The sequence below is a fragment of the Empidonax traillii genome, unplaced genomic scaffold, assembly GCF_003031625.1.
Source record: "Empidonax traillii isolate 1590-97213 ecotype Southwest subspecies unplaced genomic scaffold, ASM303162v1 scaffold429:size503459, whole genome shotgun sequence".
Classification (NCBI taxonomy): domain Eukaryota; kingdom Metazoa; phylum Chordata; class Aves; order Passeriformes; family Tyrannidae; genus Empidonax; species Empidonax traillii.
In genome coordinates this window covers 135,291-149,384 of record NW_020955622.1, presented here as the reverse complement: position 1 = coordinate 149,384, position 14,094 = coordinate 135,291, and positions in this window count along the sequence as shown.

The following is a 14,094-nucleotide window of genomic DNA, read 5'->3' as shown; positions in this document are numbered from 1 at the left end:
TATTCTGGTTTTGCCAAAGAAGATTTTATCCTTAATACACCATCAGTAGAACATCCAGTTTACAGGAGTGATGGCAAAATTAAACTACATTATTTTGCAAGCCTTGAAATGCATCAGTGTAGCAACAGCAAACACAGAGCTCACAGAAACGCTCTACATTTTGGTAAATATGATCATTATTTCTCACTTCTTTTTGCCCTTGTACCTGCAGCCACATGAAGGATGAACTGTTGATTATTTCCACTCAAAGTCCTGGCACTGACCTTTTCCAGCTACTGTTATGTTTTTACTGAACCATCCAATAATTACTAAGAGGAGAGCTGAAGAGCACTGGAAACATTTCCTTGTGCATGTTTACTCCAGCATGTTTATGCAGTTTCATTAAGTTTAACAGAAGCTGGCTGGTTTGATACCTCTGCTTTACTACGGAGTGTTCTTTCATCTTCAGGTCTTACAGTTCATTAACGACTGGTGTTAGGTTAAAAAGATGGAAGACACACAGAAGTGGAGCCTTTAACAACTAAGTTATGAGCTGGTTAACAGAGGGTTTGGGGGGCACTCTCAAATATTTTGTTCTAGGCCTCCAAAAAAAGAGGGACAGAGGCTGCCAGACAGAATGAAACCAGGAGAAAGTTCCTTCCTGCTTCAGAGCCGTAGGAAAAGCAATTCAATCAGAAGGTGTCTCTTCTCTTCCTGCCCCCACTGTGAGAAGGAACAATTCTGATTTACTAGGTCAGCACAGTCTGCAAGGCTTTGCAGAATAACAAAGATGCAAGTACTTTCCTGTGCCTAAGGCTTGCCCTCTCAAAAAGGCATAAATACAAATCATACACACAGAAATGTATATATTCATTAATTTTATCCTTTGCTGAGCACTTTCAGAGACATCATAACAGCTGGGCAGAGCGGGGAATGTATTTTCAGCATTTTTTTTTTTTTAAATACTTTTGAACACTGTTTCATGTTTCCACAAAAAGTAACGCACCTCTCACATATACCCATGCACTGCAACAAATATTTCTGATGGCTGGTCTGAGCAGAGTTAACCTGACCTTGTTCTTTGGAGAGAATTCTTTTCAGCTGAGACATCTAACTCTTCTCACACGACCTCAAATGCAGCCACTTTCTACCTCCCACACTCAACTGCGGCTCTTTTGTCACCACCAATCTGTTGGGTGGAGCTGCACGTGCAATAATGGCTTTTTGCAAGAAATCAGATTAAAAAGCTAATCAGGGAAAGCCATTTCTTTGTGTTTTAATACTTTAGAAACCAAGTGAAAAAGGATAATACGTCAGGCTCATTTCAGCCGAAGGGGGTGAGCGTGAAACTGTCTTACTTTACAGAAAGCTTTCTGCTCTCTCAGAGAGACAGTCAAAACAGGGCACGCTAATAATATGGCATTTGGGGAAAGGTATCTATTATTTTAAGGCTAATTTGATAAATTGCCATCATTAGGGCCTTGATAATGGCTGGATCTAATGCAGCTCAGGTATATAATAACAGTATGATGCCTGCTCTTTGGGGTTTTTTCAAGAAAATGCTGTGGTTTGACTCAAGCACCGGTGACAGAACGGACTGGTTGTCACCACATCTCAACCTGGGGGACAGAATTCAGCTCTTACAAATCATGTAATTGGTGGCTTGGCTTGAAACCAGAGAAATTAGAATTAGCATTAACCCAAAGAAATCTACGATACAGATTGAGATAATTAATAACATACATTTAATTTATACTACAATCAAGTCTTACCTGAGGTTAAATGGGTTCAATTTAGGACTCTGAAAAGGAAAGTTTGGATCCATGATGCTTGTCTTGATCAAATTTTAAAACACGGAAGAGAATTTTTACAACTAATTTTCATAGATTGATTTGACCCCAAGCAGCCACTGGAAATAGAAATGCTATTTTCTTATCAGACAGAGTAAATACTTACCCAATTAATATTCAAGCCCCTAGTAGATTTACATTTTTGCTTTCTTTCCTGAGCTCTACTAATATTTAAGTTTGCTGGTGTCCAAATAACCCAACAGAAATTTTGGAATAAGTCATTATTACCCAGAGCACAAAAGGATAAAAGAGTCCAAAAATTACTCTTCTTTGAATGGAATTTAGGTGGGAAAGAACAGAGCACATTTCATCTTGATGTTTTTGATTCTACAACCACATCAATAACAAGATATATTTATCATACTAACCAACATTTCTGGAGGAAAAAAATGAGCATCAGAAGAGCTTTTTTTTCTCTTTAAAGACTTCGAGATGGCAGTTGAAAAGGTGTAATTTGTTTTTAATATAATATTTAATCCACACTTAATTATGAAAGGAAACCATGTAATCCACTTAATGAGATGGAGTCAAAAATAGCAAAAAGAGGTACTAAAATACATAATGAATTTTGGCAGCTGCTTATATTTAGGGAAATAATAAATTCTATCCAAGAAATGAAGAACTGAGAGGGGAAGCAAACGCTCATTGTGTGCCTGAAGTCTGAGGGGTTGTTCACCAGGGCACCAGCAATCTTCAGAGCCAATAGCTCAAGATCTCATTAAAACATCCAGTACTTTCTGCATATTAAAACACTAAGGTCTGCCTCACTGCTTAGAACTGCTGCAAAAGGGTAAAATCTCACCTAGTCCTGCTGCTGCTTTCCTGTCCAGCTTTACCAAAGTGCTTTTGAACTGGAAAGCTGCTCTGAGAACTTCTGTACTGTGATATTTTCCTTCTTAGACTGGGGAAATTCATCTGCATCTGGTTTGGTCCTGAGAATTGTAGTTATTCTGTCATCAAAGGATTCTGTGATCAGTTCACAAAATAACATGTGCTATAAGGCCTTAAGCATGTTAAAAATGATGGGCAGGTTTAGGTTGTGCAACACTTATCATATGTGAATGTTCTTTGCATCAACAATTATCTACTGTGTACAGGCTGTATATCAACAGTCAGTGAAACTGTAAAAAATAAAGTTGCCTTTAGCTAAATGAGTCTCTTCCGGAATAAAAATGTCATCTTCTTCCCTCAAAAAAAAAAAAAAAAATTGAAAGAAATGAAGAAATAAAAATGGAGGAAAACAGGTAAAAAGGTGTTAAATATACAGTACTTAGTTCAATTAAATACTATTTAAAGAATAAGCAGCTCTAAAGACATTTACTTGATTCTTCATGCAAGTGTGTTATAATTTGATCGCTATGTTGACCCTGAAGGGCTGCAATCCACAACCAATCCGAGAGCTGGAAGCTCCAGATCTAAGGCTGGAAGTAAAATTCACCTTTTTCAAAAGTGAAAATAATTACCATTGCAAATATGTGGTAGCTTCTCTGACATTTGAGCTCTCAAATCAAGATTAAATGTCTTTTGGGTCCTTTACTGAAGCCACCAAGGCTTCTCCTGTATTCTGACAGGTGTCTCCAAGAGGTGACGCCCCAAAGACAGATACTGAGCCCCTAAAGGAGCCAAGACCAAGCCCAGGCACGAAAACCTTTACCCATCAACATGAAAATTCCAAGATACTTGCAAGCCAACAGGACTGGAGCCTTGAAAAATTAATGGACTGTATCATATCAAGCTGCCAACACGAGGCAAACAGAGATCCTTAAGCACATCCTCCCCTGTATCCATAAATCAATCTGTAATAACAACTCCTACTGCTGCTCTAAACTTTTCCTTCCAGATGCTTACTTGGAAAACAGGAACATTAAAACAATCAGCGTTGTTGATGCCTTCTCAGGTGATTTAATCCCTGTGTGTGTTTCTTACCTTTCTTTAACAATTTGTATGAAGCCTTTCCTCCTTTTTATTCACTTATTAGCACAGCAAGCAACTACTTGGGGAAGGGGAAGAAAAGAAAAATAACCTCAGAGCGATGGGATGGAAAAAGCTTAACATCAGAAGGCAAGAAGAGGCAGACTTGCTTGGTCTCAGAGCAGTTGCCATGGCACTGCATCTGACTTGTCTCCAGAATTACTCTCTGGCAGGTAGCAGCAGGCACAGGAGTCAGTTTTCATCCTCTCTAGGAGAAGAAATTTATTTTCCCCTCACCTCTTGGGTGCTAAAACTCAACCTTGTTCACAGTGCCAAGAAACACTGAGCTGACCCTGAATTCCACGTGTAGCAGTTCAGCCTGCACCACTCCCCACACTGACTCCTCTCATTTTCAGCCTCTCACCTTCACCACTAGACCTGTCCCAGCGAGCCTCTCCCCAAAACCTTCGCAGTGTTCTGCATAGCAAAGCAGTTCCTGTTGCTCCACTACTTGTAATCCTCTTGAATCTACAACATACCTCTTCCTTTCTCCAGTGAAATTTGACTTATCCGAGTGACCAGGAAGACACTGGAAAAGTTCAAATATTAACTTCAGAATAATTTTGTAAGCATTTTCAGTGATTGCACCTGTCAAACTATATAATGTCAAAGAAGTCCTCCTTCTACAACTTAACCTCGTTGAATAAGCTGATAAAAGGACAGATTTCCTGCAGCCTCAAGGGAAGCTCTTTGGGTGCACTTTTTCACCTAAATGACATCACCTATTCTCAGTATTTCCAACAGTCATTTCTGCCTTTGAGTGATTTCAATCTCTGCAGGCTGTACTCCCAGCTCCCATTTTTAGCACCAGAATGAAAGGTATGCCTTGTCACCTCCCAACAAAAAAAAAAGTTTCAGGTTTGTCAGATCTTCCCCCTCTGTCAAACTTGTTCCTCTCTTCCATCATCCGAACACTCAGCCCTATTTCTCCTTTAGCTAAGCTGCTGCTAAATCCTCTCTGCTTTCCTTTCACATTATTCTATAAACCTGTTTTCCCCTCTCTCTCTGATCCCAAAACCATAGTAGATAGTTTTGACATTTACCCCTTTTCCTGCTTTCTTTGGTTTATTGGGAATACAGCCGCCAACCAGCCCACCCTCAGCACCTGCTTTTACCTCTGATATCATATGTAAGCTTTTTGTTTTCAGCTTCAGGAGTCTCCAACTCTTACCTGAACTGGTGTCTCGGGCTTTAGCTTGGTCTGTGGTGCCCTCTGAGCTCTCCACTCTGAATATGCTGTTTTTAGAGTGTTTTCCCCACAGCTGCACACATCATTAGCTCAACAACACTTCATGGTTTTGGTAACAAGCAGATGAAGCAAAACTGCTGCCTTGAGTCAGGTGCCAAAACAAGGCCTTTGCCCTCACAAGTCCCTCTACTTTCCAGCTGGACACAGAACTAGAATAACTGTTCTGCCCTGAACTTCATCCCATTTGAGAAAATCAAAAGCTCAGAAATTTTCCAGCCGCTTTGCAACCTTGGCACTTCAGGGCCTGAGCAACGAGGGGCCAACAGAAACCCTGATTAAGATTTGTCCTTTAATCCTCTGTGCCTCCTGCCCTTCCTTTGCAGAGGCTCCCTCATCAGGAGCCCGCCGCCTCAAACTGGAACTTGCAGCCCTGTAAATGCCTCGGAGTGTTTAGAACAATGGCATTATTTATAGACTGGATGGTTTGCAGTACACCTTTCATTCCCTTTCAGAGCAGTATATGATAATAATCACCAGCTTTAAAACCCAGTAATGAATCCAGCACAGGGAAACACTGATTGCAGTAACTTGCAATCTGGAGGTCAGAATTCCAGACCTGTTCCTGCCAGGCTGTGTGACCCATTGTCACATTCCATATGCAACTAATTCCTGCACAAGCAATAAAAATACCTGAGCCCAAGCCAGCTACAAGGCTTCTCTCCATGTCTAGCCACGCTCCAGCTCTGCAGCCTCACATCTTCACTTTATACCTTTCTCCTTCTTACATTTTTCAGTGAATTTGCTTTAGTCAGACCGGGGCACTTCTCACATTTGCTTTCCATGAGCACTCAAACAATTGAGTTTTCCTGACATAAACGCCTGTGGAGAAGGAATGAATGTCAAGGTCTAAAGTCAAAGCATTTGTGTCAGCCTAACATATGATTCAATGCAGAGATGATGTGCATTCTGTCACTCGGGCAGTGGGGAGAAACACCACCATTGTGATTGATGACTGAGCACCCCTGAGCAACACGGCTTGGGAATGACAAACTAGCAGAGAGTTCTCGGCACTGTGAAAAGGGGAAGGCAGGGCATGAAAAGGGGAAATGGAAAAATACATGTGGAATCTGAATTATTCGAGAAGGTTAACGCAAAATGTGATACTGTACTTCTAGAAATCTTGAGCTTTTGGTCTCTCGTCTGTTTTGAGGGTGAATTTCAATATACAGGTTGTGAGCCATCTTTCTTCCCTCATTTTCTTTCCACTGCCTTTGCTATTCCAGTTCCTGGTGAAAGAAGTAGGCCTTCATGGTTATCACACGTGTTCCTCTTCTACAGCTGTACCTTTCCAAATTACATTCCCATTCCATCACAAACCTCCCTCTCCTCTCGTCAATTTGTACTGCATTGCTCAGTAAACTTGACCAGAACAGGCATTTTCATACCTTGTTTTATAAATATTTATGCCTTTGGAAAAAAAAGTTAACTATAGACAGTGACATACAATTAATTCTATTTCTAGAGCTGGACAAGCTGCAAAACAGCTTAATGCAAGTGACAATAACTGCAAACAGACAAAACCACAGTAATCGCATCACTATTTATGCAAAATAAACTATAAAAAAATGAAATGTGCATATTCTACTAAAATGCAAACTAGATATGGCCCATTAAATGCTGATTTTAATGTCCTCATTACTGTTAAATGATTTGCTTCTCGTGCACCATTCAGTAAAAACAGGCGGTTAATGGCACTATACTGGAGTTTTTAGTACTGTATTTTTTTAAAATTAGGCATGCTCAGAAATTCTGTTCTGTAAGAGCACTGCTGAAAACATGATTACTAGAGAAACACGAGGATGAGAAGTGCCTTTCCCCAGCAGTATCTCTGTAACATTGCATTCCCATCCTCTCTTGAAAGCGAAACCTGTGTATCGGATTTAGTTACTTTTCCCCATTTTAGTTGCAGTTTCTCTGTTGTGCAAGAGAAGGCAAGAGGGAGACAACACTGACAGATATTTCAACAGCTATTTATTCACTGCAGAAGTTGCTCTGCTTCCAGGAGATGGTGAAAATCTATGCTAGAGAGAAAAAAAAAAATAAAAATCACAGGAGAGAAAAATCAAGCCCTGGACTGCAATGCAAGTATTCTTACAAACAGTGATGATCCTTTACTTACCCAGCCTTGCAGCCAACTTCTAAACTTGTCCAGGTGTCCATTTTTTACATCCAAAAATTCTTGGGAAACAGGGCTTTGCTTTGTGCTTACACCTAGCCCTGATGTAAAGCATTTTACAGAGAAATACACATTATAATTTCCACTTTAATAAGATCATGGAGTCACAGAACAGTTGGGGTTGAAACAGCCCTTTAAAGGCCATCCAGCCCAAGCTCCCTACACTGAGCAGGGACAACTTCACCTGGATCAGGCTGCTCGGAGCCCCATCCAGCCTGACTGAACATTACCAGGGATGGGAACTTGTTTATTATTTTATTTTCTTCTGCCTGCAGAGGTGAGGGCAGCCCTGAAGTGTTGCTGGGGCTGGGGGGGGCGGGGGGGCAGCCACCCACGCACTAACTGAGTCACAAAAACCAGACCTCTCCTGCACTGCCTGGGAATAACTTTATTCCTATAATTAGGATTAAGTGGGGCTGCTCTCACATTCTGAGTCAGGCACAAATTCCTGCACAGACCAACAGAACATTTCACTTCTTACCAGTTCTATTGCCAAAATATCCTAATCATAGAACCAGGTCTTTACTCCTCAGCTACTGGTGAAGAGAGATGCACTGATTTACTGGGTAAGATATGAATACACTCCCTCAAGAGATTTATTTAAAACTTTGACCTACCTTTTCTGTGGCTCTCTCTGAACCAGAGACCTGAGAACACTTCTCCTGCATAAGAACTTCTGTTTTAGCAGGGTACAGCTCAGTCTGAGGGAGCCCAGCAATGGACTTCTCTTTTCTCCCCTCACTGTGGGGTTCACATTAAGTTCAGGAACTTGAAAAAAAAATAATCAAAAATGGTTTTAATGCATGCTAGGATATTCAATTTGCTCTGTTATAAGGCAAAAGAGGAAGGCAGGCAGGTGTGCTGCACAAAATTATCAGGCAGGGAAAAGCCTGGTAGGGCATAAATCCCTAAGGAACTCTGTGTTCTAATGCACAAGAAATCACCTGTTACTTTCACAGTCACAGTTATCATTTTATTCATTTTACTTATTAGAATGGGGAAATAAAAGTACCTTCAAAATGAAGGTAATTCAAGCATTTTCATGATCCACAGCTTTGTTACAGAGAAAAGCCTTTTTCATTTATCTCTTCCCAATAATGCCAGCTTGCATCGAGAGGTGAAATCAAAAATCCCTCGTGAAAACATACTTTGAAGAACTTGGTTCTAATCTTCAAGCCTCGGGGTTTGGGGTTTTGTTTGTTTATTCACCCTCCAGGGAACAGGCAAAGTAGAAGCAGCTTCCCATTTTACTGTGTTCTCATGGCCTTAATTTTCACCACTTCAGTCTCAGCAGGTCACTGCAACTTCACTGTGAATTTCTCAGTTTCCTGCACTGCATGAAAACACGGTCACAAAGGGGATTTGCCACCACAAACAAATCAGCTGCAAAAGGGAGGGAGAACTGCCCTTTGGATTCCATCAGCTGGAACTTCTCAAGTGCCCCCTCCCCCCCCTCCCCCAGCTGGTTACACCCACCCAACTGCACACCTGCTGGCCCCTCTGTGCCAGGTTGGACAATCTCTGTGTCAGCTGTGGGACTCCAACACCCCTGCCTCTCTCAGTACAGTGTTAAATCACATTTTATTATCTGTAGCATCTGTGTGGATATTCTGCATTTACCAGAACTGATCCAGCTGTTCTTGTGAGGCTGCACACGCAGAACTGGCTACATCCTCCTATATTAAAAGTCTAAATTTACAGTCATAACAACATATTAAAAAAGCAGAAAAACCTTACTGCTACCTCAGATCAAAGAAATTCTCTTGTTGAAAGAGCCTTCAGCCCTTCTGGCATACCTATTTGAGCCAATACTTTAAAAAAACTCCTTGCACTGAATAGATTTGATTGATATTTTACAGTAATGCCTCCTGTCAGGGAAGCATCCAATGGGAGCCAGCTACTGTAGGGATTCTAACAGGGCTTGCCAAATTTTACTCGTGTTTTCAGTGTCCACACAAGAAATTGCCCATTAAATTTATAGACCAATTCTATGCTAACTGTACTCGTTACAGCCTGTGAGGAAAGTGGGTAATTGGGTTGTTGTACTCCTATCTTTAGAAATAAATTAGAATTCCCGCTTAGTTAGAATAATTTAAAATGTCTGACTGTGCCTGTTCAAAGCACCCATTAACAAACGCTGGCTTCTCCTCGACTTCCCACTGCACTAAACAGGCCATTTCTGCACACAAGACAAAGCAGCTAATCAACTGGAAGTTGAAAAATAAATATGCAGGGAGCAGGCACACAAACCACAGCGTTAAAAGACATTTGCCTTATGCCAAGATTCATTTGTAAATTCATCAAGTGGTACACTTACTAAGCCATGTTGATATGTTTTCAAGATGGTTAACTGCTCGAAAACAAATAATATTTACAGTGCAGTTAAGTGGACTCATTCAGCAATACTCAGAGGCACAAAGGGAACAAGTGGGTGTTCAGCAGCACTTGTGTTGCTGCAGCACTCGGGGCTCTGCTCTGGTGGAAAGGTTGGAACTAGATGAGCTTTAAGGTCCCCTCCACCCCAAACAATTGTCTGATTCTGCGATCTCTCAGTCCTTTTACGGCAAAAGGGGCTATGATTTCAATTCTCAAGACTCCTAAGACTGTGCACAGTCGTCGTTATGTGACTGCTGCAGCGCAACAAAGCCAAGCTGAACAGCAGAAAATGCCAGAAAGGAGTGCAGAGACTGAGTGATTTTTTATTTCCTCTCTGCAGGGAATCACCTCCCTGCACTCACAAAGCCCTTTGGATTCATAAACCTGAGTCCCTTCCCAAAGAGGAACTAAAGTCTACTCCAAACATATCTCAGAGGTTAATAAATAATCATACTACTACCACCTTCTAATTTCATAAACTTGGGATAGCTAGCCACAGGGGTTATAAATTAAATTTTATCTTCTAAGGGAGAATTAACTTTCATCTACCAGAGAGTAGCAACCAAAGTTACCGTACTGTAAAATGCCCTGAATAGGGATGCAATCAAACTTTCACTTTCCACACAATAAAGATTCAGTGGGTGAGGACGACAAAAAAAAAAAACACAACTAAAAAAAAAAACCAACAAACAAACCAGAATGTGAGCTCCTACTTGGGAAGCTGACAAACATAAACAAGAGAACAGATGTTTTAGTCTGTTTTGTGCAAGGTGGTAATGGAAGATCAGTCATCCATGCATCAAAAAAGTGCTCTGCTGTCTGTGTGTGTGACAGCACCACAGCTCCTCCTGAGAATGCCTCCAGAGTCGAATCCTGGAGGCACAATCAGCTGAGGAATGCTTGGTTTAAGATGTGATTAACAAAACCTCTTGGCAGTAGCACTGCTATCTTTCAGAATTCCTGAAGTAATTATAGGTAAAAAGAAATTCCCAGACAAAATAAAAATCAGGTGTGGACAGGATCCAACGCAAAGTGTTAAGTGGACACTGAGTTATGACTTTGGCTTCTATTTTGAACTTGGCTACCTGTGAAGTTCAGCATTAATTTACCAGCTAAATCTTGCTCCAGCTGCTGCCCCAGAACAGCAATATTGCTGTAAGACTGGGCATTCTGCTGTTGAGTCAGAAGAGAGACTGCCTGGGAATAGAATCATCAAATCTGAAGAGCTACTTGATGGGAATTACATTCTTAGTTTAAAAAGTGAAAGCCACTCTGATATTAGGAAATAACAGCCAGAGTTCTGTGACAGATACAAGCTCTGCATCAAATTAAAGCAGTCAGTAGTTCTAGGGCTGGAATAAAGTAATATATCCTCACAAAAATAAAAGAATATGTAGTAGAAAAGAAGTGGGAGACTTCAAAACATCCCTTAAGCAGTTTTTGGAAAGAAATGATGCTCCTGGTACTTGGATGCTGCAGGAGGACATACTTTATAGAGATGAGATGATGGAGGAGCTAAAAGAGGGGTGTTACATACAACCATCAGCGGCTCGGTTCAGGGAGAAAACAATTCCAGGGAGAAAAAACAGCAATTCCATTATCAAAAAAACGTCAAGTTACTAATTATTAAACCTGTTACTAGCAGATTCCCTCAGTAAATTGTTCGTTTTGTACAGTATTTCCATGGAATAAGTAATATTTTAATATTAGGGTGCTTTACCTTAGAAGTAAACAATTTAAGGTTAGAGATTCAGACCATTTCAATTAATGCATGTACTAAATAGTCACTTTTTTTAGGCTGTTGATTTGGCTAAAAGGAAATTATTTTATATATAGGATCATAGAATGGTTTGGATTGAGAGGGATGTTAAAGCTCATCTCGTTCCAACCCCTTGCCATGGGCAGGGACACCTTCCACTAGATCAGGTTGCTCCAAGCCCCGTCCAACCTGGCCTTGGACACTTCCAGGAATGGAACATCAACAATTTCTCTTGCAGCCCCTTTAGGTACTGGAAGGCTGCCAAAATATCCAGCTGAAATGTATCCAGCTCCAGCCTGTCACAAACACTTCGAGGCCAAACAAAATTGCCCACTATTCCCCATTCACTGCTCCAAAATAAAGCTCCAAACAGGAACATTTTTTCCAAGGAGGACTTTGTCTCTTCCTTCATCAGTGTACCTTGTGCCCCCAAGGAACAGCTCCAGATCGTGGGGGAAATCCACATGGATTACACCTCGGTGAAAAATCCTGGCCATCAGCTGCCACGACAGGAACAAGAGTGAAATGTATGTGAACAGAACCCCCCAAACCAAGAGGGTGTTTGCTCAAAATCTGGTAAGATTGTCTGCAAATGAACACCTGAAACAGTAACCAGGCAGTTACCAAGAGACCTCAGGTGGGAAAGCAGAATCAGCTTAAAAATCAAGTGTAAAAAGCACTAACATTTCTAACAGTGAGAAGAGAGCAGTGAAAACCTGGTGTGACATCAGGAAGGTGCTCCCTGGCACCCCCAAGCTCTGCTGAGGCCTGAGGGGGAATTCTCCCCTGCACTCCTGGCACAGGCTGGGAGCACAGGGGAGCACAGACCCGCAAACTCAGGGTGGGAGCTGCTGTAGGAGGGTGTTCAGGTATCTGAAGGTTTTGTAAGGGTGCAGCAGTCATTAATCTGTGATACTGCTGTTATTAATCCTGCATGGATAGTTCATGGGTTTACAGTTAATTACAAGCCATCAGTAAATCACCAACCACTTCAATCCTAACTTGATTTAAGCCATGAGCTGTTTACTCCTACAAGCAGCACATGCACTCCCTTCAGTGTTTTCTACTTCCCACTGATACGTGGCTAAACTATTTTTATTTTTCTTTTCTTATTCACTTTTTCCTTCACCTGAGGGCCCCCAAGGTATTCATGAATTCAGTGCCCAAGGTACACAGGTGACGTTTGCTTCAGTTCTCAGACTGATTGCCACCAAACTACTGCAATAATTGCACTCCCCCGAAGCAATGGCTCTAAAACCCGGGCCAAAAACAGCTCATGTCTTTGAAAAGCAGATATTAAATCCTTGGCTTAGACAAATGAAAACTGAAGAGGTTTAACATATATGCTAGCTTTCTTAAACAGGATGCTCTAATGAATTTATTCCACTAAATCAGGTTTTTGCTTCGGGAAATTCCAATTAAGCACCATGTGAAAGCTCGGTGTGTTTCTCTCCCTCCAACTGACAAAGTTCAGTGTTGGCTCTTGGTTTTTCTAGCAAACATTAAAAGAGTGCCGTTCATATTCTTTTTTTAAGCAGAGTTTAAAAAAAAATACAGTTCAATTTAATTCTGGATGCTTCACTTCTGTACTGCTGCTGCTGACACTTTAATAAATTAGAGGTAATGAAGGATCCTTTCCCATATTTTAACTTCACAAATTCTCAGAGTCTTTTGAAAGCACAGAACACAGGGATGAGATTCTAAACAGACTTGCATAAAACTACAAGATCTGTCAGTGTGTAATAAAAGACACAGCCCAAGCAGGCTCACTGATCTGTGACTCAGACCCTGAAATAAAGCACTAATATTCATTAAGCGTACACGGGCTTCTTCTCAACTTACTTTTATTTTATGGATGGGCTCCTAACTTTTGATTTGCCAAAATAATTCTTTTTTTCATTATTCTCCTATCAGGAGGAAAACATTCAGTATTGTGCATAAAGATTTTTAAAATTAACTAAAGCTTACAGGAGCCGTTATGTCACCTTAGCAACTACTTTTTAGAAGTTACTTACTCTGCAAAAGCTGACTCTGAACATGCACTCAGAGTTTAAAATAATTTCTAGGCTAGCAACTGGCAACCACATTCTTCTTCATGACAATTTTAGAAAGCCATAAAGGCTTCTAAATCTGAAAAAGAGAATTAAAAGGAAACAGAGCCTTATGTGACAAAAACAGCTTTTCATAGTAAAATAAGAGTTTTCAAAGTATTTAATTCAAGTGACTAGTAGAAACCAGAGTAACGTAGAATTTAGAGAACAAATACTACAGGAAAAAAACCCATAACTGCAGTTAAAAATTCATATAAAAGGCAGTTATTTAAATGCAGTTAGCCAGGGAAATAACACCTTACCTGCCACTTGCACGTCCCCCAATTCCAGCCAACACTGCTCCAATGCCATATTTATTACTCCTCACTTCTACTACTCCCCAGCCTTTTTCCAAATTAATGAAATATCTAAAATTTTCCTCCCCAAGTGCTAGGAGGCAAATCAGTCATCTGTGTCTGTTCAGAAGGTACATTTCCCCATCCCTTTGCTGTTTACAGATTCCACCCCTGAAATATGAAATCAAAGAACTGGAAACCCTTCCTTTTCTCCTTAACTCAACCGAGCACAGTAGGAGCCCTTCTCCAATTAACATTTACCCAGCACATTCCACCTCCTCATTCCCTCACCACATCTGAGTCACAACCAGCTCCTCAAGTGACTGGAAATTAACCTACTAAAGCAAA